Genomic DNA, 24,433 nt, shown 5'->3' with positions numbered 1-24,433 from the left:
AATAGAATAAACACACCGGATCATCAACGCCACACTCACAGGAATCCGATTCACGAGAGAAGAAAAGGATAGCCAACTCCCATTCCTAGATGTGATGGTACAGAGAACACCGAACGGAGGTGCTGTCAAAGGAGCCTTGGTGAATAAGTGCAGTACATCTTGTAGATAGTACACACTGCGGCTGCAGTGTGTTCATGAATAAGTTTCATGTTGCATGTAGTGTCAATCAAGCAGGCTGATTTGTCCTTGATAGTGCTCATTTTGAGTATGCAATCATCCAGTCAAGTGGGACTATTCAATCACACTGCTGACTTATGCCGTAGAGATGGTGGACAAGCTCTGGAGTGTCAGGAGAACAGATACTAATTCCAAGATTACCAGCCTTTGATTGCCTCTTGTAACCACAGCATTAATTTAGACAGTTCAGTTTAGTTTCTGGTCAATGGTAACTACCAGGATATTGAGAGTGGGGATTCATCAATGGTCACACCAATGTCAAGGGAGTGTGGAGGTGGAACTGTTAGAACTCACGTTATGATGGCCTGGGCTGAAATGATGGACCTTGAACAACCACAACCATCAAAATCCTTTTCTACTAGATAAAGCTCGAACCAGCAGACAGATTTCCCCTCATGAATTCTACAGACTCCAGTTTTGTTTGGGGTCACTGATGCCATACTAGGACAAATACTGCTTTGACATTAAGGGGAGGCACTCTCAATTAGAGAATTCAACTCCTTTGCACATGTTTGGATAGGCTGAATAACTTTAACAAGCCTCACAGACCTCAAACTGAGCATCAGTGAGCAGGTCATTCCTTTACTAGTGTCATTGGTAGCACTGTTAATTTTTTTTTCGATGACCTGGTTGTTGATTGAGAGTAATGGCATCTTGGACTTTACAAGTAGGCATGAAATACAAAAGCAAACAAGTTATAGCCAAGCTACTTAAAACACTGATTTGCCCTTAACTGCAGTGCATCCAACTTTGGGCACCACATTATGAGAAAGATGCAAGCATAAAAAAGTCGGTGTTGAAGACATTTACAAAAATAATTCCAGGAATGAAAGACTTTAGTTAACTGGTCAGAGAGACCAAGTGGTAGGAGATTTGAGAGGTGCACAAAATCTTTAATGGTCTGGACAGAACAAATGGTGGAAACTACCCCAGTGACTGAAGTGTGAATGCCAGAGCACACAAAGTTAACAAGTCTGGCAAAAAAAAACTAGAAAACACTTTTTTTTTTAAAAAGTGGACTGAGAAATTAGGATCTGGAACGCTCTGCAAGAACATGCATGGTGATCTATGTGATTATGGCCTTCAAAACAGAAACGAATAAACCGTAGAGAAAAAAATGCAGAGTTATGGGGATGTGGTGGGAAGTGATAGCAGATGAGTTGCCCTTGAGAGAGCGCCAGCAAGACATAATGGGCCAAGAAGTCTCCTTCTGTTCATAATCATTCTAAAATTCTCTTCCCCAATCATTTGGTCTCAATAAAAGCACAACATAACGCTTGTTTCAAATTGCCAAACACAAATACAGCTTTTATTCATGACATTCTTTCTGACCTGAATGGTCAACCTGCCCAACAAGTCAATGTCATATTTTATGATAAAAATCGCAGCAAATCAGCAGTGTGAAGGTTTGACAAAGGCAGGTCAACTTATTCATACAGAAGAAGTCAATGTGTCATATTGTTTCAGCTGGCAATGCCCTCCTTAAATTACCCTTAATTTGACTGAGATTAAGGCTTTGTTCTATCCCAATTACGACGTCCCTTATCTGTTTGGAATTGGAGGGCACACCAAATGGAACTATAGATTATTATGCAAAGTTCTGCTCAAAATAAGTAATCTAAGAAATTGAGTAAAACAAGTTTTCATGCAAAACAAATTTGTATATTCACACACCAACATTTTAGAGATTTAGTAGTCCATTACTCACAGGTGTACTCGGACTTAATATTTGAACTTGATTTGACATAGATTTGTCGGGCATGCTATCCAGACCAATCATACCTTACATAAGTACATTAGGATTAAACAACAAAGTGCAGAATAGTATGACAGCTGCAGAGGAAGATCAACTCATTTACGAGAGGCCCATTTTAAGACTCTTTAAGACAAAAGTAGAAACATAATTTGCAATTTCACTGATCTAACAAGTGGCAACTCCACACTTTCAGGGTCTATGATGACCCCAAAATACACATTCTCATCCACTAAACTAACATTGCAACTCCTCCCAATCACAGGAGAGGAGCCATGTTTTGGTAAAGGGTCCAGTTCTGAGAAAGAGAGTCACTTGACCCGCAATGTTAACTCTGATTTCTCTCCACAGATGCTGACATACTTGCTGAACTTTTCCAGAAGTTTGTTTTTCTTTATGTCCATGCTTTGGTGATTGGATGGGATAAGGGCAGATACAAAACATAAAATGCATACCAACAGATAACAGAGTCTTGGAGGAGGAATTGGGGCAGGGGGCTGAAGAGAAATACTAGCAGCATACTTAAAAGAAAGATATCAAAAATGTACTGAATGTCTGTGAAACACTATCGAAAATATGCAATCTTTATCTTGCAAATATTTTCTGAGGCCTGTCAGCTCTCAGTTGCATGTGACTGAATTAAGCAATCAAGCAGTATTTGTTAACAGCAATTAATGTTTCTTTGATACTTCCAATTCTTGGCATTTTTTAAGCTCGGCTTTTCTGAAAGTCAACTTTATACTACATGTTTGAGGTGGAATCCATTACAAACATCCAAGAAAAATTATCTTGAAAAATGAAAATACTAATTCTTCAAATGGAACCCAAAACTAATTGAAAAATTACTCTAATGCCAGTGTTAAGTCATATTTGAGAAAGTTTGCTCAAATTTAGTACAGCTACAAAAATATTTAACCATATTAATTTCAAGCAGATCATAAAAATTGCACCAATTTCATATAGCAAGGAAGTATCTTGAAACCCAAACCAGAGATCATATACCACACTCTCTTGCTTCTCCCAAACAACATGAAGTGCACCTTTCAAGTATGTTTTTTGTTGTATCACTTATTTCTTGACCCTGAAACCTTTAGAAAGCAAATCATACTTCAGATCAAATGTAGTACATGAAACCACACTAACATTGGAACGGGTTGTCATTTTCAAGACACACCACAGTTTGAGGCAACATGTTGCTACATTTAAAATTACTAATGAAAGACAGCATTAGTCCAAGCAGTTAAAATTTATGCTTCCGAATTGTACCCCATCAAGATTGTAACCAAGTGCGACAAAGCACCATGGAGAATAGGTCTGAATGAACAAACTGTGGGTGTGGCCAGTTGTTTCTCCAGCACTGGGATGGAACAAAACAGAAGAGTTCCAAAAATCATACTGGACTTGAACCATTAACTCTATTTCTCTACCACAGATGCTGCCAGATCTGCTGAGTTGTTGCAGCATTCCCTATAAAAAGGGAACCTTTTCCCTAGAACATTGGCTCAATCACAGATTTCGTGATGGCATAGGGAGGTGCATGCTCAGGAACACACCAAGAGACCAATGTAAACAAGTAGGAAAAAAAAACTTAAGATAAAAATATGCTCTAAACTGAACATCGCTGAATGTTAAACAACTTACATTTAACATCTGTTACATGATAAAACATCCTTGGTATTAACATCTTTCCATTTGTAAAATGGATTGAAAGGTTACACAATGATAGTGTTGAAACTTTGTTTTCAAAGTCTGCAAACCCAAAGATTTAGTGAGTGTTAAAGTTGTTTTCACTGGCCCAAAATGTTTCCAGGTACAGGGAAAAAAAAAGGCTCCAGTGGCCAAACTAGTTAAGCTGGTTAACAAAACAAAAACATTGACAGGTTTTGTGGTTTTTAGAAAATATAAAATCTATCAGGATACATGAACTTTTCAGTCCAGAACTACGGGCATGAAAAAATTAAAACAACTTATTACAGTTAAAAATTTAGTACAAAAATGACGGATCCTTGTCCTATAAGATTGCAAATTTATCAGGTTTCTTTTGAAATGTGTCATTGTCACTATTCATTAAAGAAATAATATGAACCAGCAGAAAATTGTGACATGTTCCTCAATCAAAAAAGACTTTTACTAATTTGAAAGTAAATTAGAAAGCATTATCAGGCCATTTACACCATATCTTCGAGGAGAAAGTGACGACTGCAGATCAGAGCTGAAAATGTGTTGCTGGAAAAGCGCAGCAGGTCAGGCAGCATCCAAGGAGCAGGAGAATCGACGTTTCGGGCATGAGCCCTTCTTCAGGAATGAGGAAAGTGTGTCCAGCAGGACTTTTACCTTAGCCTGCTGGACACACTTTCCTCATTCCTGAAGAAGGGCTCATGCCCGAAACGTCGATTCTCCTGCTCCTTGGATGCTGCCTGACCTGCTGCGCTTTTCCAGCAACACATTTTCAGCATTTACACAATATAGCAATATCATTTCACAAAAAAGCAGTTTTTAGACAAAGAGATCCTTAGTAAACTTTAACTACCTAATTTAGCGGCAGTTACATTGCCCAAAAGTCTTTCTGGATGCCATAAAATAAATATACTGCAAACTTAAGTTTCACAAATTTGAAATTGTTTGAAAGACATGCAGATTTTTAAATCAGGAGCACAACAGATAATCACTGACAGAATTCAATGTTTGTAGTAATATTTTTTACACACTGCCTTTTTACACACAAATTGTGGTAAATAAATTTCCTTCAGGAATTCAGCTGTATGGTTAGTCATAAATCACAGCTAGTGACCAAGCTGTAAAAAGGACCACACACATTTGCATTGTAAACCCATTCTGAACAAAACAACAGGCTTTTCCTTCAAAATGGATAAGGTGAATGCCATTCTGTTGTTGTTTATGCAGTCAGAAGTGCTCAATGATCTAAATGCATGAAGTACTTCTTAAAACCTGATCACAACTCAATGCCTTCTGACTCTTGTTAACTAATTGAAGCATTGTAAAATGCTGAATATCCCAATAGTTTCAAGTTGCTCAGTCTCTGAAATTTGCCCAGGGCCCTGTGGGACCAACTTCTTGGTCCTCCAGAACCAAAAGAAAAATGAAATCATTTTATTTTGACAAGGAAGAGACAAAGTACATTTTTACTACGATTTAGGAACAGTAAGGTCAACTGTTTCATCTCTACGAGGTTATTTTTTGACCCAGAGATGATCAGCTGAACTTGCATCTCCTGATTAGTTGACTGAACTCTCATCAAAATACATTGTCATAATGCCTCAAAAAGTTTATTCACAGTGCAGCACTGTAATTTGAACCTCTGTTTAACACAGACTAGTCTCCTTCTTGGTTGGAAACATTTATATTTCTATAATAATTCAGTGGCATCACAGTGACCTTTTAAAGCAACTTCAACTCAAATTCTCAAACTGCCACAACGCTAATCTGTAAATATATACTGGCATTAGAGGCAGTCCAGGGAAGATTCACTAGGCTGAAATCAGGTATGGAAGAACTCTCTAATGAGGGGAGGCTGAGTTGGTTGGACCTGTACTCATTGGATTATAAAAGAATTACATACCATCATATTGAAACATAAGATTCTCAGATGACTTGACAAGGTAGATGTCAAAAAGTTAGTTCCCCATGTGGGAAAATCCAGGACCAGAAGGCATAATCTCGGAATTAGGGTTCACCTATTAAAGACAGAGTTGAGGAGGGACTTCTTCTCTGAGGGTAATGGAATTCTTTAATGCCGGTAGCTGCTGGGGTTGGATCTCAAAACGTATTCAAGGCTGAGTTAAATAGATTTTTAATTAGCAAGGGAATCGATGGTTATGGGGAAAAAGGCAGGAAAGTGGAATTAAGGATTATAGGTCAGCTATGATCTCAATGAATGGCAAAACACTCAATGTGCTGAATGGCGTACTTTTATTCCTAAATCTTGTGGTCTCATGGAAATTGGAAATTTTCTTCTTCATGCTAACAGTCTAGGATTCTACCCACTCATTTCAAACACTGTTTTGAGACAAGTGTTGAACTTCAACTGAACCAAGGAACTAAAGCAAACATCAGCTTTTCTTCAGCCACTCCAAGAAAAGTTCATGGTTTAAAATCACAGGACAAGCCTGAACACATAACCCAGATCACATTTCAATGCAGTACCTGATAAGTCCAGTCAGCCGTTGTCTTCTTCTAGATGGGATGTCAAAGCCTGAATGCCAATACAAAACCAATTAAAAAAAACTGTTCAGCACCATGCAAAGAGGAACACTGAATTCCCCTGGCATCCAGACTATTTTCCCTTCCTCGACAAATTAGCAGTTCTTTTGTGAAGTCTTTCTGTGTTCATTTTAGCTGTCTGCTTGCTATCTAATCATGACAGCACTTGAAAATTAATTAATTGGCTGCCAAAGTCTTTGCAAAGGAAATGGCATGATCTAAAGCAAACACAAGGTCTCCATTCCCAGTCACTATTTGTTGCTAAAGATGAATCAGACAAAACTGTTGAAATAAAAAAAGTGAATCACAGGCCAGCAATGCTAAACAAAAAAAATGAGATCGACAGCAACAACAAATCAGGAAAATGATAAAAAAAAGAGATATTGTGTGCCAAAGAAATAGGTGAGGGTAGCTAAATTAGGACTTGAAGGAAAAAAATGGGCTACATTAACAGCTATCATGACAAGACTTCACTCAATGTTGTGTTTTCAAACCAAACACCTCATTCAAAAAGGGACAAAAACCTTGGTATCCTTTACCTTATTATGTATTTCTCTCTAAAAGTGGGATTTAATCAGAAACTATACTCCTTTATAGTCTTCACTTGCTCAACGAATATTTGTACATCGCTAAACCATGCACTATTAATTTTTGCACATGATTAGCAACTTTATCCAGTTTAAACACAGACACTGACAGTCATAGCTCACAGTATCCAAGCAAAATTGTCATACTGCAATTATAACTTCCTGTCAGTGAAGGTTTTGTGCCATATTTGAAATGAGTGAAATTATTGTATGACATGTTTACATACACAGAAGGTTTGCACGACAATTCCTGCATACGTTTTCCAAAATATTTTAAAATTACATAAAACTCAGCAAAATAGAGAATCATTTGTTTAGACACACTGGTACAATTATCCCAACTCTCTTAAAATACCCAAGTAATCTTAAGACTTAAGCTGAAAATGTGTTGCTGGAAAAGCGCAGCAGGTCAGGCAGCATCCAAGGAACAGGAGAATCGACGTTTCGGGCATGAGCCCTTCTTCAGGAATGAGGGAAGTGTGTCCAGCAGGCTAAGGTAAAAGATAGGGAGGAGGGACTTGGGGAAGGGGCGTTAGAAATGCGATAGGTGGAAGGAGGTCAAGGTGAGGGTGATAGGCCGGAGTAGGGTGGGGGCGGAGAGGTCAGGAAGAAGATTGAGTTGAAGTGTTGAGCCACGGGGTGGTTGGGTTAGTTGGTCCGGGTGTTCTCTGAAACGTTCCGCAAGTAGGCGGTCTGTCTCCCCAAAATAGGAGGCCACATCGGGTGCAGCGGATGCAATAAATGATGTGTCTGGAGGTGCAGGTGAATTTGTGGCGGATATGGAAGCATCCCTTGGGGCCTTGGAGGGAAGTAAGGGGGGAGGTGTGGGCGCAAGTTTTGCATTTCTTGCGGTTGCAGGGGAAGGTGCCGGGAGTGGAGGTTGGGTTGGTGGGGGGTGTGGACCTTAAGTAATCTTAAGACCTACTCTGCTTTCAATATCTACATGAATCACATTGATGGTGGACTACAATAGTCCCTCAGTTCACATTTTCGCATTTCCAAAAAGTCCAACTGAAACAATTTAATGTCTTTCCAATTATACCAAAGTAGCAGTTGTAGCTAGGTTCTCAGAACAAAACATGACAAGATACACAACGCTTTCCTATGTTCCTTTGCAAATGAAATAATGTAACTTCTTTTTATTGACGAATGGGATGTAGGCAACATTGGCTAGGCCAGCATTTATTGTGGTGGGGAGTTTCTTGAACTGCTGGAAATCATCTGGTACACCCACAATATCCTTCAGGAAGGAGTTCCAGAATTCTGACTGAGACATGAAAGGAACAGCAAAATATTTCCAAATCAGGATGGATTTTGTGGATGGTGCACACCGCTGCTACGAAGCTTGGTGGGGTGGGTTGGGGAGGGGAGGGGTGCATGTTTACCGATGTGGTCAAGATTAGAGTGGTGCTGGAAAAGCACGGCAAGGCAAGGAAAAAAACAATCGACGTTTCGGGGAAAAGCCTTTCATCAGGATTGAGCTCCTTTCCTGCTCCTCGGATGCTGTCTGACCTGCTGTGCTTTTCCAGTGCCACTCTAATCTTGACTCTGATCTCCAACATTTGCAGTCCTCACTTGTGCACGATTTACCAATGTGGTGCCAATCAAGTTGGTTGTTTAGTCCTGGATGTTGTCAAGCTTTGAAAGCAGTTTTGGAGCTGCACTCTTCCAAGCATGTAGGGAGTATTCCATCACACTCCTGACTTTTGCCTTGCAGATCGTGGACAGGCTTTGGGGAGTCAGGAGGTGAACTACTTGCTGCAGGATTCCTAGCTTCTGGCCTGCTCAGTCTAGTTCAGTTCAACGTTAGTGATAACCCTGAGGACATTGACATTGGAGCATTCAGCGATGTTAAGGTCACTTGTGTGGGACAATTATTACTTGCCACTTGTCAGCCCCAACCCAGACACTGGCCAGGTCTTAGTGTATTTTGACATGGACCTTTCATCAGCAAACATCCCCACTTCTGGTCTTACAACAGTGTAAAGGTCATTGAAGCAGCTGTAAATGGTTCAGCCAAGGACATTACCCTGAGGAACTCTTGCAGAGATGACATGGAACTGAGATGATTGACTTCCAACTGCCAAATCCATCTTCCTTTGTGCCAGTTGCGACTCTGAACAGTGGAGACAGTTTTCTCTCAATTCCTGTTGACTCGGTTTTGTTCGGGCTCTTTGATGCCACACTAAGCAAAACGTAGCCTTCATGTCAAAGGCAGTCACGACTCTGACTCAACTCTGGAATTCAAGGTTCTTTTAATCCATGCTTGAAAATAAAATGCAAATTTAAAAAAAAATACTCTAATTCTAACTGCCTCATGCATATTGCCTCTTATGCCAGCTTGTTTCCTCTCCCAAGTTTTGATGTGAGGGAAGAGGTGGGAGAGTGCTGATGAATTGGAAAGGCCACCTCAAAATGGTGATTACATCCCACAACACTGTTGGCTCCAGCATGAAACAATGCTCATGGAACAATTCCAACAGTAAAATGGGCATACCAACTCCTTTACATTTGCAACACTGAGGTAGAATGATGCTCAAAGAGGAATTTAGTATGCATTTTTCTGCTGAAACAGGAATTTATAATGCATTTCTGAAGCATAATAAACACATGGGACACCACCACTAAGTACCATCCCAATGCATGTATAATCAACAATCAGACAGATCAGGGCTGTTCTTCTCTTTTCTCTTAATCACACAATGAATTGTCTATTTTCTTACTGATATCGCAATACAAACACTTGAAAGAACTGTTTGCTGCAGCAGTTGGTACTTTTTGTAATAACAGAAAACTGGCTGCCCAAAATTCTGAGCTGTATGTTCATATCTTCCTCTCCATTCCTGCTCCCCTCAACAGTTAATGAGTACTCAAATAAGAAGCTAAGACAACACACATTGTACGATAACATGCAGAGGAGACAAGAATAGCCAATGCATTGTCAACGTGAGAAAAATAAAAAGGAAAACAAGGTCAGATGCTGGAATTCAGACAAAAATAGAACATGGTGCAATACTGCAAGTCAAGGAATGATTGTGGAACAAACAGACAAGTTACTATGTAGGATATAAATATTACAATAGTCTAGACTAGGAGTACAGTTTCTCAGTGGTTCGCACTGCTGCCTCATAGCGCCAGGGACCCAGGTTCGATTCCAGCCTCAGGTGACTATCTGTGTGGAGTCTCCCCGTGTCTGCATGGGTTTCCTCCGGGTGCTCAGGTTTCCTCCCACAGTCCAAAGATGTGCAGGTCAGGTGAATTGGCCATGCTAAATTACCCATAGTGTTAGGTGCATTAGTAAGAGGGAAATGGGTCTGGGTGGGTTACTTTTCGGAGGATCGGTGTGGACTTGTTGGGCCGAAGGGCCTGTTTCTACACTGTAGGGGAACTTAAAAAACTTTTAAAAATCCAAGTCTTCAAGACATCTTTGTGCAAGAAGAGAAACAGGACATAAAATACAGGAAGAACATACTGGAATTTGAACTCCATAGAGCACCATTAAGGCCACGGCATGGAAACTCCAAATAAGCCCAGTCAGTGCATTACAGGTTGAGTAACTTCCCTTTACAAAGAAAGGTCAATAATCAGAGACCAGAGTTGAGGAGAAATATTTTCATCCAGAAAATCATAGGATAGCTAACTCATAGTTGAGGCAGAAAAATTGATTGCATTTTAAAAGCACTTGGATTTGTGGCCTAAGGGCTGGATTGATCTTTATCAGATGGGTCAAGCAAAAAACTACAGATCAAATGGTCTCACTATTGACTACAAATTTCCTATGTTTTTCACCTGCACTCTCCAAACAGCCTTCATGACATGTCAGAAACCATCTCGATCCCGAACTGTTGGGAGGCTGAAAATCATCCAACTTTCCAAGCTCAGTCAAATTATCCATATTATTTATGTTTGGCTGAGTATTCATTCTTTAGATATGCATATCTATAGTTTTCAGCACATAGAGACCAACTGGTCTATGCTGCATGTAACCCTCCTCCCACCTCTTCACCATACAATTCCAACAACACAGCATTTTACAACCCATACGCAAAAGGAGAAAATAGGAGCAGCAGTCGGTCCTTCAAGCCTGTTCTGTCAATCAATACGGCTACAGGTGATCACCCACTCAGTACCCTGGTCCCACTTCCTCTCAATAACTTCTGATCCTGTTAGCACTATGTAATGGCTTAAAAACATTCAATGTTTTGGCCTCAACACTCGAGGTGAAGAAATGTCTCCTCCCAGTCCTAACTGGAGTACACTGTATCATAAGACTGCAACCCACACTTCTGGACTCCCCAGTCATTAGAAATACCCTTCATTCACACAGTGGTAATTGGAATCTAGAACCTCAGCCTGTTTTGGGGACATGGGTTCAAGTCCCACTGGAGCAGCTGGTGAGATTTGAACTCAATAAAAATCTGGAAAAAAAAAGGTACCAAATAGCAACCATATAACCATTATAAGGAAACACTGGCTGATTCACCAATGTCCTTTAGGGAAGGAAGTGTGCCAATCTTACATGGTCTGGCCTATATCGGATTCCAAATCAACAGCAATGGGGTTGACTCGAAACTGACCTCTGAAATGGCTTACCAAGCCACTCAATTCAAGGTTAATAAATGCCGGCCTTGCCTGCAATGAATAAATAAGACATTTTTTAACTGGCTTTCCATTAAAAGCATCTATTAAGCAATCCTCAACTCCTTCTCATGGTAGAGTTTTGCTCATTTTGCAGGCAAAAGATTTCCTCAGAATTTGCTATTCATTTATTTGTCAATATTAGTGAATTAATGGCCTGAAGTGTTGGTCTCTCCCACAGTTGAAACACCTTCTCTTAGATGATCCTATCAAACCCTTCCATAACCTTAAAGACCTCTGCTAGGTAAGCTGTCAGTTCATTTTTATGCAGGAAAGAGCTCCAGCTTGTTAACTGTTAATTTGATATGAATATTATTTGCACATTTACCTCCATATTTTCAAAATATTTTTAAAAAGCCAGTATTCAAAGTGCAGTCAACTGGTTCTAACCAAGTTTTATGTAACTTCCGTACTTTTAATTCTGTCCCTCAATTAAAAATGACGCTAATTCTGATCTCTTAGCCTTTGTGAAGCTGTCGTGCTAGTTTCAGCAATTTCTCTAATTGTAGCCTCAAATGCATCCGTCTTCTACCCCATTTAGATTTCCATTTTCCAAGCAGTATGTGATCTCCTTATTCGGTCTACCAAAATGCAACACCTCATACATAAAATTATATATTTATCCCTAACTCCACATCCTCTCTTATTGAAGGCCTTATAAAAATCCAAACAAAATACAGCTACCACACTGCCCCCATCTGCACTTTTGCTTGAAGAACTCAATAATATTGATCAAGCACAATCTTCCTTTTGGAAGAACAGTTTGCACAGATTTCAAAGTATTTCTCTTTTTTAACAATTTTTAGTTTATGATATCTTTGGGCAAAAACTTCAATACTTTGTCGACCATTGTTTTTAAAGTAACAAGTCTATTTGCCTGGACTCATTCTACTGCTACTTCAGAAATACAAGAACCTTAACAGTTTGTCAGTCCTACAGCACTGTTCCTTTTCATGACGATTTTTAATATATCAATAACGAACGTACTGCTGACACCAATCTACTTTGCAAAAGCAAATGTACGGACGCAATCTATCCAGACCAAGAGTTTTATCCTCTCCAGGTTTCATTAGCTGTTGAATTATCTGTCCCCTTTCTTTCTTAAAGATTCTTTGCACCTCTATTTCCAATGTTCACCTGTCAATCTCCTCAGCAAAACCACAACTGCTCCTTCCTGTGGAAAAGTCAGTAACCCAAAGAAAAACATACTAACAGGCCAAGACAAGTCATTCAGGAGCTTGGGCTCAAGAATATGATCTCTTCTAGTAAAGATCATTTCTCAAACTTATTCCTCAAGAGCTGTTTTAATCATTACCACTGTCAGCGTCCAGATAGAAACAAATGTTCAATGGATGAAACTGTACAGGAATATGTGTGACATTATTTGCAGCTTATTTGAGACTGGTTAGGTGGCATTTGAGGTTTGTTTTAAGCATCTTCCTATATTCTCTAGTATAGCTTTGCAAACATTAGTGGCTCTGATAGCAAAAACAGATAAATTGACGTTTATTCTTCAAAGTGGATCATGTCAAACATCTCAATGAGAATTAAGCCTTTAGCCCCCAATTAAAAGCTAAAGTTACCATAGTTTAAGTCAGATTAAGTGCTTTGGGTTCAACACATTACAAACACAGGCAAAAGGCCAGAAGTCATAACAATGGTGGTAACATTGGCTTTTAGTGCAGCAAGGCTAAAACTGACATCCAGCATGTGTTTAAAAAAAAGCTGAATCACTATGTGAATATACATAAACTGGCCAGTATATCCACAGTCACACAAACCAGGAAAGTACAAAAGAAATAGAAAGAAGCAAAAAGATCCTTTGCGGCTGTTCCACCATTCGATTAGGTTATGGCTGACAGGTATCTTATTTGACTTTAACCATCTTGGTTCCATTATCCTCAACACCCTTGCCAAATGAAAATGTTGATTCCCACTCAGCACAGATCCCAATGTAAAGGGGAGTTATAGTTTTAAATTGATGAAGTGAAGAAATAACAGTGAGGAAAATAATAAGTTGGGATTCCCACTCCATCAGGTGGGCCCTCTTGCACACGGCACTTTAAGACTGGAATCTGTGATACTGTTTCTAAAAATGCACAGCCTATTTGGAATGCAGATTAAGTATAACCATTCTAATGAGGTTCTGGTCAATGACCTGGATCGACTGCCATTGGGGGTTAATTACCTTCAAAGAACGGAATTAAAAGTCACTGTCTTTTTCAAAAGGTCAACTTGGTTCTCTGGGTACATGAACTGACAGGTAAAGGTGCAAGTAGTATGACAAAAAAAATCTCAAATATTTTCTGTTCAGTTGTTCTTTTATAATAGGTGTATTAGTTTTAAAGATCAGACTGTCTGTATCCAGGAACCCATTCTTCCTCTACGCAGTTTGGCCTGTGATTTTCCAAGCAGTATGTGACCTCTTTATTCTTCCTTCCTGACCACTCATGCTTAGCAATAAAATTAAACTTGCAAAAGCCCCCTGATTTAAACCTCTGTGAAGTGATCAATCTGTGCACAAGTAAAATAGCTTATATGTAAGGGAAATTATGGAACAGCAAAGATGAAACCATAGCTCCAAGTTTCTCATGTAGTTCCATTTGTCAGCTCCTAATACAAAGTAAACAATGTCTGAAAACAAGCCCCATTTGAGTTTGCGTGCACATAATGGATGTAAGATACTTAAAAGAAAAATCCGATTGCAGACTTGACTTTCAGAAGAAGGTAGAATATAATTCAAAGGAAAATTGCAGAAGATTCTGATTTTGAGACAATCTGAAATTTATTAACTTTTAACTTTGCATTCATCCTGTGCTGCAGACACTGCTCTCTAAAGTTAGGTTCCATTGGCACACCTGCCCTCCAGCAACACAACCCAAGTGTCACTGAAATCAGCTTTAACAATGAATGTAGCAAGCCATCGTGATCTTGTCCTCACCAGAGGGCCTTCACATACACGCTTACTTATACACATGGGAAGACTGCCAATCAATGCAGAAATACAGGCCAACATTTCCTCTCCTGCATCATAAATGCCAACTGAACACACAAAAGAAAAATCAGAACAATCAAATTCTGTTACTTGTAAGATTCCAAATTATTGCTGAAGACAGGTAGATTACTTCACTTATATACTTGACTCAAAGTCAACACAGTCCTTTGGCCAAAAACACAGGTCATACTTTTTTCTGATTGCCACTCACTTGCCACTTCCTTTGCAGGCTGATTTTCACCCTCTCTTGACTCTCCTGCTCACTTTCTGGGTTGAAACTTCAGTGAGTGCCACTGCTCAAGAGACGCAGCAACAGTGTAGGCAGTGGAGAAAGTTGCTGCAAAGAATGTGTCTTGGACAGCAGAACAGGTCTGTCCAACATGACAGCAATTGGATCACGCATGCTCCATTGATCCGAGCATGATACAACAGGGAAGTGAAAGTCCTGAAAAAGTGTGCCATCATTCCAAAAAACACAGACTTTGACATAAAAATTCTGCCTCAAACCATCAACTTTTCGTTGAGTATATACAGCAGATATGAAAAGCTGATCAACAGAATACTAGTCTATAGTGTAAAAGAATTAATAAATGCGAATTCAGCCCTGCAATTTCAAATTATAATATATTCAACAATAGCATGCAGAGTGTAACTTTTCTCAACTTGTAGAGATCACCAGAAGCAGTTCCCACCACTTCAAGTAAAAAGAATTCTGATGAGATATTAAAGAGTTAGTTTGCTCTACTGATCTGCAAGAAATTGAATGGCCCAGAGGTAAGGTGGTGTGTCTTTTTCTTATAGGTGAAATGTGGAAGGTTTACACGGCCATACCCTTGCCATTCAGGGATGATTTACATTCTCATCCAGAAATCAGTAACAATATTACAATTCTCCCCTATAGTTACAAACAATGATTTGCAACAGATTTGACCATTAAGGGATGATTCGCATTACATTGTTTCTGGAGGTGGGGTGGTCACTGCATTGTATCTTGAGTGGCATGTGGCTATGAGGGAAAGCTGAGGGTTGTCTTGTGGGCAGTACTAACTGTGATGTTCGGAGTTTTGTTTCCTTTGTTCAGGGAGAGCTTTTGCCACTACCCTGTAAAGATCTGAGAGGTGTGTGTTTCAAGTTCCTCTAGAAAGCCTGTACTGTATTGTGCTTAATAAATTTGGTTGCTTGTTCACAGAAGTTGTTGTGTTGCAGTTGCACAAAGTGTGTAACAACTCAGGAAAAAGAACTTAACACTGAAGGGCTGTGAACTGACAGAATTACTAAAACTATGAAAAAAGTTCACAACCTGAAAAACAAACTCTTGCAAGGATTGTTCAGTTTTGTAATACATTATGATTTAATAGTGCCTCATAAATCCATTAATTGTTTTCTGACTCACATCGGGCCAAGGCTCTACCCACATGGAACCGGGATATCATAGCAATCACAGAAACGTGGCTCAGGGATGGACAGGACTGGCAGATTGATGTTCCAGGATACAAATGCTATAGAAAGGTTATAAAGGGAGGCAAGGGAGGAGGAGCAGTAGCGTTTTTGATTATGGATAGCAATACAGCTGTACTTTGGGAGGATATTCTCAGAAATACATCCAGGGAAGTTATTTGGATGGAACTGAGACATAAGAAAGGGATGATCACTTTATTGGGAGTGTAGTACAGACCTGAAAATGTGTTGCTGGAAAAGCGCAGCAGGTCAGGCAGCATCCAAGGAGCAGGAGAATCGACGTTTCGGGCATGAGCCCTTTATCAGGAATGAGGCTTGTGGGCAAGGGGGCTGAGAGATAAATGGGAGGAGGATGGGGCTGGGGGAAAGATAGCTGAGAGTGTGATAGGTAGATAACGGTGGGGGTGAAGATGATAGGTTGGAGAGGAGAGTGGAGTGGAAGGAAGATGGACAGGTAGGATACAGATGGAATAGCAAATATCTGGGAGTGACTGCACTGATGGAATAGCAGGTATCTGGGAGTGACTGCACTGATGGAATAGCAGATATCTGGCAGTGATTAAACATTTGGAAGAGTGATTCTAAGCGAAAGTGTGCAAACTGAATTGTGAATATCTGGGATTGATTGTATAGGTGGAACAGGAGATATCAGAGAGTGATTATACAGGTGAAATACCAGAATACCGGGTGTGATTATACAGATGGAATATTGGATATCTAAGTGTGACTAACAGATGGAGCAGCAGGTATCTGGGAATGATGATACAGATGGAATAGTAGATATCCAAGAGTGATTGAACAGATGGAACTGCAAATATCTGGGATTGATGACACAGATAGAACAAATAGATATCTGAGAGTGATTAAATAGCCAGAACAGCGATTATATGAGAGTGATTGTACAGGTGCAACAGCAGACATTTGGGAATGATTACACATATAGTACAGTAGCTATATGAGAATGATTCTACAAGCTCCGGCCTATCACCCTCACCTTAACCTCCTTCCATCTATCGCATTTCCAACGCCCCTCCCCCAAGTCACTCCTCCCTACATTTTATCTTAGCCTGCTGGGCACACTTTCCTAATTCCTGAAGAAGGGCTCATGCCCAAAACGTCAATTCTCCTGCTCCTTGGATGCTGCCTGACCTGTTGCGCTTTTCCAGCAACACATTTTCAGCTCTGATCTCCAGCATCTGCAGTCCTCATTTTCTCCATTGTAGTATAGACCACCTAATAGTCAGTGGAAAATTGAGAAACAAATTTGTAAGGAGATTTTAGTTATCTGTAAGAATAATTGGGTGGTCACGGTAGTACATGGACGAAACTGCCATAGTGTTAAGGGTTAAGATGGAGAGGAAATTGTTAAATGTGTACAAGAAAACTTTCTGATTCAGTATATGGATGTACCGACTAGAGAAGGTGCAAAGTTCGACCTACTCTTGAGAAATAAGGCAGGGCAAGTGACTGAGGTGTCAGTGGGGGAGCACTGTGGGGCCAGTGACCATAATTCAATTGGTTTTAAAATAATGATGGAAAAGGATAGACCAGATCTAAAAGTTGAACTTCTAAATTGGAGGAAGGGCAATTTTGACGGTATTAAGCAATAACTTTCAAAGGCTGATTGGGTGCACATGTTCGCAGTTAAAGAGATGGCTGGAAAATGGGAAACCTTCAGAAATGAGATGAGAGTCCAGAGACAGTATATTCCTGTTAGGGTCAAAGGAAAGGCTGGTAGATATAGGGAATGCTGGATGACTAAAAAAATTGAGGGTTTGGTTAAGAAAAAGAAGGAAGAATATGTCAGGCATGGACAAGATACATTCAGTGAATCCTTAGAAGAGTATAAAAGAAGTAGGTGTATACTTAAGAGGGAAATCAGGAGGGCAAAAAGGGGACATGAGATAGCTTTGGCAAATAAGGTTAAGGAGATTCCAAAGGGTTTTTACAAATACATTATGGACAAAAGGGTAACTAGGGAGAGAATAGGGCCCCTCAAAGATCAGCAAGGCAGCCTTTGTGTGGAGCCGCAGAAAATGGGGGAGATACTAAACAAGTATTTTGGATAAATGTTTACTGTGGAAATGATATGGAAGATAAAGAATGTAGGGAAGTAGATGGTGACATCTTGACAAATGACCACATTACAGAGGAGGAAGTGCTGAATGTCTTGAAACGCATAAAGATGGATAAATCCTCAGGACCTGATCAGGTGTACCCTAGAATTCTGTGGGAAGCTAGGGAAGTGATTGTTGGGCCTCTTACTAAGATATTTGTATCATCGATAGTCACAGGTGTGGTGAAGACTGGAGGTTGGCTAATGTGGTACCATTATTTAAGAAAGCTGCTAAGGACAAGCCAGGGAACTATAAACCAGTGAGCCTGACATCGAGGGTGGGCAAGTTGTTGGAGGGAATCCTGAGGGACAGGATGTACACGTATTTGCAAAGGCAACAACTGATCAGGGATAGCCAACATTGCTTTGTGCGTAGAAAATCGTGTCTCAGGAACTAGATTGAGTATTTTGAAGATATTAACAAAGAGGATTGATAAGGACAGCGTGATGGACGTGATCTATATGGGCTTCAGTAAGGCGTTCGACAAGGTTCCCCATGGGAAACTGGTTAGCAAAGTTTGATCTCACGGATTTCAGGGAGAACTAGACATTTGGATACAGAACTGGCTCAAAGGTAGAAGACAGAGGGTGGTGGAGGGCTGTTTTTCAGACAAGGCCTGTGACCAGTGTAGTGTCACAAGGATCAGCACAGGGTCCACTACTTTTTGTCATTTATATAAATGATTTGGATATGAACAAAGGAGATATAGTTAGTAAGATTGCAGAGGACTTGGAAGTGTAGTGGACAGCGAAGAAGGTCACTTCAGATTACAAGGAGATCTTGATCAGATGGGCCAATGGGCTGAGGAGTGGCAAATGGAGTTTAATTTAGATCAATGCAAGGTGCTACATTTTGGAAAAGCAAATCTTAGCAGGACATATACACTTAATGGTAAGGTCCTCGGCAGTGTTACTGAACAAAACGACCTTGGAGTGCAGGTTCATATCTCCTTGAAAGTGGAGTCGCAGGTAGATAGGATAGTGAAGGCGACGTTTGGTATGCTTTCCTTTATTGGTCTGAGTGTTGAATACCGGTGTTGGGAGCTCAGATTGCTGCTGTAAGTTGGTTGGGCCACTTTTTGAATATTGAACGCAATTCTGGTCTCCTTCCTATCGGAAGGAATTTGTGAAACTTGAAAGGGTTCAGAAAAGATTTACAAGGATGTTGCCAGGGTTGAAGAATCTGAGCTATAGGGAGAGGCTGAACAGGGTGGGGCTGTTTTCCCTACAGCGTCGGAGGCTGAGGGGTGACCTCATAGGAGTTTATAAAATCATGAGGGGCATGGATAGGGTAAATAGACAAAGTCTTTTCCTTAGGATGGGGGGAGTCCAGAATTAGAGGGCATAGGTTTAGGGTGAGAGGGGTAAGGTATAAAAGGGATCGAAGTGTCAACGTTTTCACACAGAGGATGGTGCATGTATGGAATGAGCTACCAAAGGAAGTGATGGAAACGGGTACAATTGCAACATTTAAAAGGCATCTGGCTGGGTATATGAATAGGAAGGGTTTAGAGAGATATGGGCCAAGTGCTGGCAAATGGGACTAGATTAGGTTGGGCTATCTGGTCAGCATGGAAGGGTTAGACCAAAGGATCTGTTTCCATGCTGTACAATTCTATGAATGTATGATCATATCAGGCGGCAGCTCAAAGATTTTGTACTGGATAAAAATATTCTCAGGCTTGATCTAAGTCTGGGACAACTTGATAATATCTCCAGTTGACATTAATTACATTTATGTGGACTAAGATAAAATTTCGATATTTCTTGCAAAGTTTCCAAAAGAAAAGTTGGGGAAAATACAAGGCAGTTAACATTTTAAATGCAAATGAGAATCATTAAAGCAGAACTATGATGGAACCTCTTCTTTCAGAACAGCTATATTTCCACATTTAAATGTTCCATTTTGTCACTGACTAGCAAAGCTTAGTAACCAAGTATGCAGTGATGAAGTAGGGAGACAAGGAGTTGAACGACACACTGTGCAAACTGGCTCCAAACACAGGCAGCCTTGTCTGTCAGCAACCAACAGCTGATGTACATGAACTGTAAATTTACATTACACTCCATAAACACTGGCCTTCAGTAAAACTAACCAATTCTTTATTTTGCAACTGCTGATAAACCTCACTGACAAGTTCTGAATGTCTCTTGGCGAACTACATAGTAAAGACATACAAAGGATATTACTGCTTGGAAATACATCATCATTTTTCCTCCACCCATTAACACCAAGTCAGTTCAGAAGAAGGGGACTGGACCTGAAACGTTAACTCTGAGTTCTCTCAACAGATGCTGCCAGACATGCAGAGTTTTTCTGTTTTAGTTTCTGATTTCCAGCATTCACGGCTGTTTCGTTTTTTTGCTAAGTCACACTATCCTTAGGTGGAACAGTATCACTATCCCTTCGTTTTTACTGGTTCAAAATCCCAATTCCCTTTCTAACAAGACTGTGCCTTTCTAACAAGACTGTGCATCCTCAAAGGGCTTTTTCCCAAAACGTCAATTTTATTGCTCCTCGGATGCTGCCTGAACTGCTGTGCTCTTCCAGCACCACTAATCCAGACTCTTAGTCTTAGACAGCACAACTAATCCAAAATCGGGTTTCTCGCATCTGCAGTCATTGTTTTTACCCTGCATCCTCAAGAGGCTATGAGGGAGGGGCAATAAATGATGCCTTAGTCAACAACATGCACAACTAGACAACAAATTTAAAAAGCATTCCTATACACTGCTTAAGGAGGCATACGGGATACTTACTTTTATTTGCTGAGACCAAGAGTTTAAGTGCATAAAGGTTACACTGGAGGAAAACATTTTCTGGAGCACAGCTAGAATATAGTGCGCAGTTCCAGAACCCATATGATAGGAGGGACTTGATTGCCCTGGAGTGTATGCAGAGTAGATTCATCAGGATGTTGCCTGGGCTTATGAGTTTCAGTTGCAAACAACTGGATAGACTGGGGTTGTTGTGCTCGAAGCAGAGGAGACATGATTAAAATGTATAAAATTTTGAAGGGTATAGATAGTATGCATGAGAATAAATTTTTCCCCTTGGTAGACCACGCCCACCTCAGTTCTAGTCGCTTCCACCCTCTTCCGTTGGGCAGGAGATATAAAAGTTTGAACAGACTGAAGAACCACTTCTCCCCTGGTATTAGACTTTTGAACAGACCTCTCAAATGTTAAAGTCCATCTCACTTTCTCTATCTCTGCACCTTGTCTGCAGCTCCAACACTATATTCTACACTCTGTTCTGGTACCCTGATGCACTTTGTATGGTATGATGGCAACAATAAATCAAAGTCAAAAAATGACCTGGGGACATAGGTTTAAACTAAGGGGCAGATTTATTTTTTCATGCAGACTGTGTTAGGAATCTGGAACTCTGTCTATAACAGCGGTAGAGACATAAACCCCAGAACATGAAAGAAGCATTTAGATGCACACTTGCAACATCAAGGCATACAAGGTTATGCACTAAGTGCTGAAAAATGAGTTTAGAACAGTTAAGTTCTTGCTTTTGACTGGCACAGACTAGATACACCAAAGAGCCTTTTTCTGCGCAGAAGACCTCTATGATTCTATACCCCACATTTAAGCAACTCCTGCTGGGCACCAACATTGTCTCACAGAATCCCAACAGTGTGGAAACAAGCCATTCAGCCCATCAAGTCTACACCAACCCTCCAAACAACATCCCACCCAGACCTACCCCTACTCTACCCTATCCCCGTAACCCTACATTTCCTATGAATAATCCACATCCCTGGACACTATGGGCAATTTAGCATGGCCAATTCATCTAATCTGCGCACCGCTGGACTGTGGGAGGAAACCGGAGCATGCAGAGGAAATCCATGCAGACACTGGGTGAACATGTAAACTCCATACAGATAGTCGCCAGAGGCTGGGAATGAACCCGGGTCCCCAGCACTCAGAAGCACCAGTGCTAACCACCGAGCCATCATACCGCCTCAGAAGACATCCTCAAAGCCTCCCTGAGAAGATGCAATTTACTCACCGGTTCATGAGAACCACTTGCCCAAGACTGCCCAAGCTCATCCTTGATCTCAAGGGACTGTCTAAGACTAAGAGTCTGGATTAGTGGCGCTGGAAGAGCACAGCAGTTCAGGCAGCATCCAAGGAGCAGTAAAATCGACGTTTCGGACAAAAGCCCTTCATCAGGAATAAAGGCAGAGAGCCTGAAGGGTGGAGAGATAAGCTAGAGGAGAGTGGGGGTGGGGAGAAAGTAGCATAGAGTACAATAGGTGAGTGGGGGAGGGGATGAAGGTGATAGGTCAAGGAGGAGGGTGGAGTGGATAGGTGGAAAACAAGACAGGCAGGTAGGACAAGTCATGGGGACAGTGCTGAGCTGGAAGTTTGAAACTAAGGCGAGGTGGGGGAAGGGGAAACGATGAAACTTTTGAAGTCCACATTGATGCCCTGGGGTTGAAGCGTTCCGAGGCGGAAGATGAGGTGTTCTTTCTCCAGGCGTCTGGTGGTGAGGGAGCGGCGGTGAAGGAGGCCCAGGACCTCCATGTCCTCGGCAGAGTGGGAGGGGGAGTTGAAATGTTGGGCCACAAGGCGGTGTGGTTGATTGGTGCGGGTGTCCCAGAGATGTTCCCTAAAGCACTCTGCTAGGAGGCGTCCAGTCTCCCCAATGTAGAGGAGACCGCATTGGGAGCAACGGATACAATAAATGATATTGGCGGATGTGCAGGTAAAACTTTGATGGATGTGGAAGGCTCCTTTAGGGACTTGGATGGAGGTGAGGGAGGAGGTGTGGGCGCAGGTTTTGCAATTCCTGCGGTGGCAGGGGAAGGTGCCAGGATGGGAGGGTGGGTCGTAGGGGGGGCGTGGACCTGACCAGGTAGTCACAGAGGGAACGGTCTTTGCGGAAGGCAGAAAGGGGTGGGGAGGGAAATATATCCCTGGTGGTGGGACATTTTGGAGGTGGCGGAAATGTCGGTGGATGATTTGGTTTATGCCAAGGTTGGTAGGGTGGAAGGTGAGCACCAGGGGCGTTCTGTGTTTGTTACAGTTGGAGGGGTGGGGTCTGAGGGCGGAGGTGCGGGATGTGGACATGATGCTTTGGAGAGCATCTTTAACCACGTGGGAAGGGAAATTGCGGTCTCTAAAGAAGGAGGCCATCTGGTGTGTTCTGTGGTGGAACTGGTCCTCCTGGGAGCAAATACGGCGGAGGCGGAGGAATTGGGAATACAGGATAGCATTTTTGCAAGAGGTAGGGTGGGAAAAGGTGTAATCCAGGTAGCTGTGGGAGTCGGTGGGTTTGTAAAAAATGTCAGTGTCAAGTCGATCGTCATTAATGGAGATGGAGAGGTCCAGGAAGGGGAGGGAGGTGTCAGAGATGGTCCAGGTAAATTTAAGGTCAGGATGGCCCCAATTCTATTTCTTCCTAAGCCCCAAATGAGGATTTGAATGAACGGCTTTTCAAATCCTAAAGCAACAACTTTAATCTTGAGCAACTAAGCAACTAACAATCTCACATCACAGCACAATGTAGTTGGGTTTTATTTAATATGGCATCTCAGTGATGGACTACTAATTAAATGAGAAAGTTCTCCTGTGGAAAACGTGCTTAGTTGATGGCTTATGTAAGTTTTTTTTAATGAATTTTCATTGCTAATGTATGCTTGTTACCTTGTGCTAATTTAAAGACTGGTGAATCCCAGAATTTAAAGCTTTCCTGATATTGTGGCTTTAAGTTTAAAGGAGCAGTGACAATTGAGAATATTGTTCAAACCTATCACCTTCCAAGCCACCTTCCCCCAGCCCCACCCCACTGCAATTAACCTCCCAGCCACCTTGGCCCCCCCATCACCTCCCTCATTCCTGCTTATGCCTGAAACGTCAATTCTCCTCCTCTTCAAATGCAGCTGCTGTGGTTTACCAGCGCCACACTTTTTGACTCAAGTCCAAATACCCCTGTTATCAATATATGGAACCAGAACAGGCCAGCACAATACAGTACAGGCCCATGATGTTGCGTCAAGCATTTATCTTAATCTAAGTTCAACCGAACCTGCACACCCCTCAATTTACTGCCATCCATGTGCTTGTCCAGCAGTCGCTTATATGTCCCTTATGTCTCGGACTCTACTATCACCGCTGGCAGTGCATTCCACACACCCACCATTCTGTGTAAAGAAATCTCCCCTATACCTTCTTCCAATCACTTTAAAATTATGACCCCCTCATGATAGCCATTTCTGCCCTGGGGAAAAGCCTCTGGCTATCTACTCTACTTATGCCTCTCATTCTGGATCAGTGGTGCTGGAAGAGCACAGCAATTCAGGCAGCATCCAACGAGCAGGCGAAATCGACGTTTTGGGCAAAAGCCCTTCATCAGGAATAAAGGCAGAGAGCCTGAAGTGTGAAGAGATAAGCTAGAGGAGGGTGGAGGT

At 41.3% G+C, this 24,433-nt stretch overlaps 1 protein-coding gene across 7 annotated transcripts in view; it reads right to left on the bottom strand.

The window, feature by feature from the left end:
• The window catches only part of LOC122552789 (transcriptional-regulating factor 1), a 290,789-nt gene that overhangs the window by 202,663 nt on the left and 63,693 nt on the right, over positions 1 to 24,433 (bottom strand). Inside the window, exon 1 of one of the 7 annotated variants that reach the window (XM_043695724.1) lies at positions 6,155 to 6,173. The exons of the other annotated variants lie outside the window; for them this stretch is intronic. The gene's annotated coding sequence lies outside the window, so the exon portion shown is untranslated. Of the gene's footprint in view, positions 1 to 6,154; positions 6,174 to 24,433 lie in introns of those variants that run through there. 7 annotated transcript variants of the gene reach the window in all.

The sequence above is a fragment of the Chiloscyllium plagiosum genome, chromosome 9 (assembly GCF_004010195.1).
Source record: "Chiloscyllium plagiosum isolate BGI_BamShark_2017 chromosome 9, ASM401019v2, whole genome shotgun sequence".
Taxonomy (NCBI): Eukaryota; Metazoa; Chordata; class Chondrichthyes; order Orectolobiformes; family Hemiscylliidae; genus Chiloscyllium; species Chiloscyllium plagiosum.
This window is presented reverse-complemented; position numbering and strand designations above follow the sequence as displayed.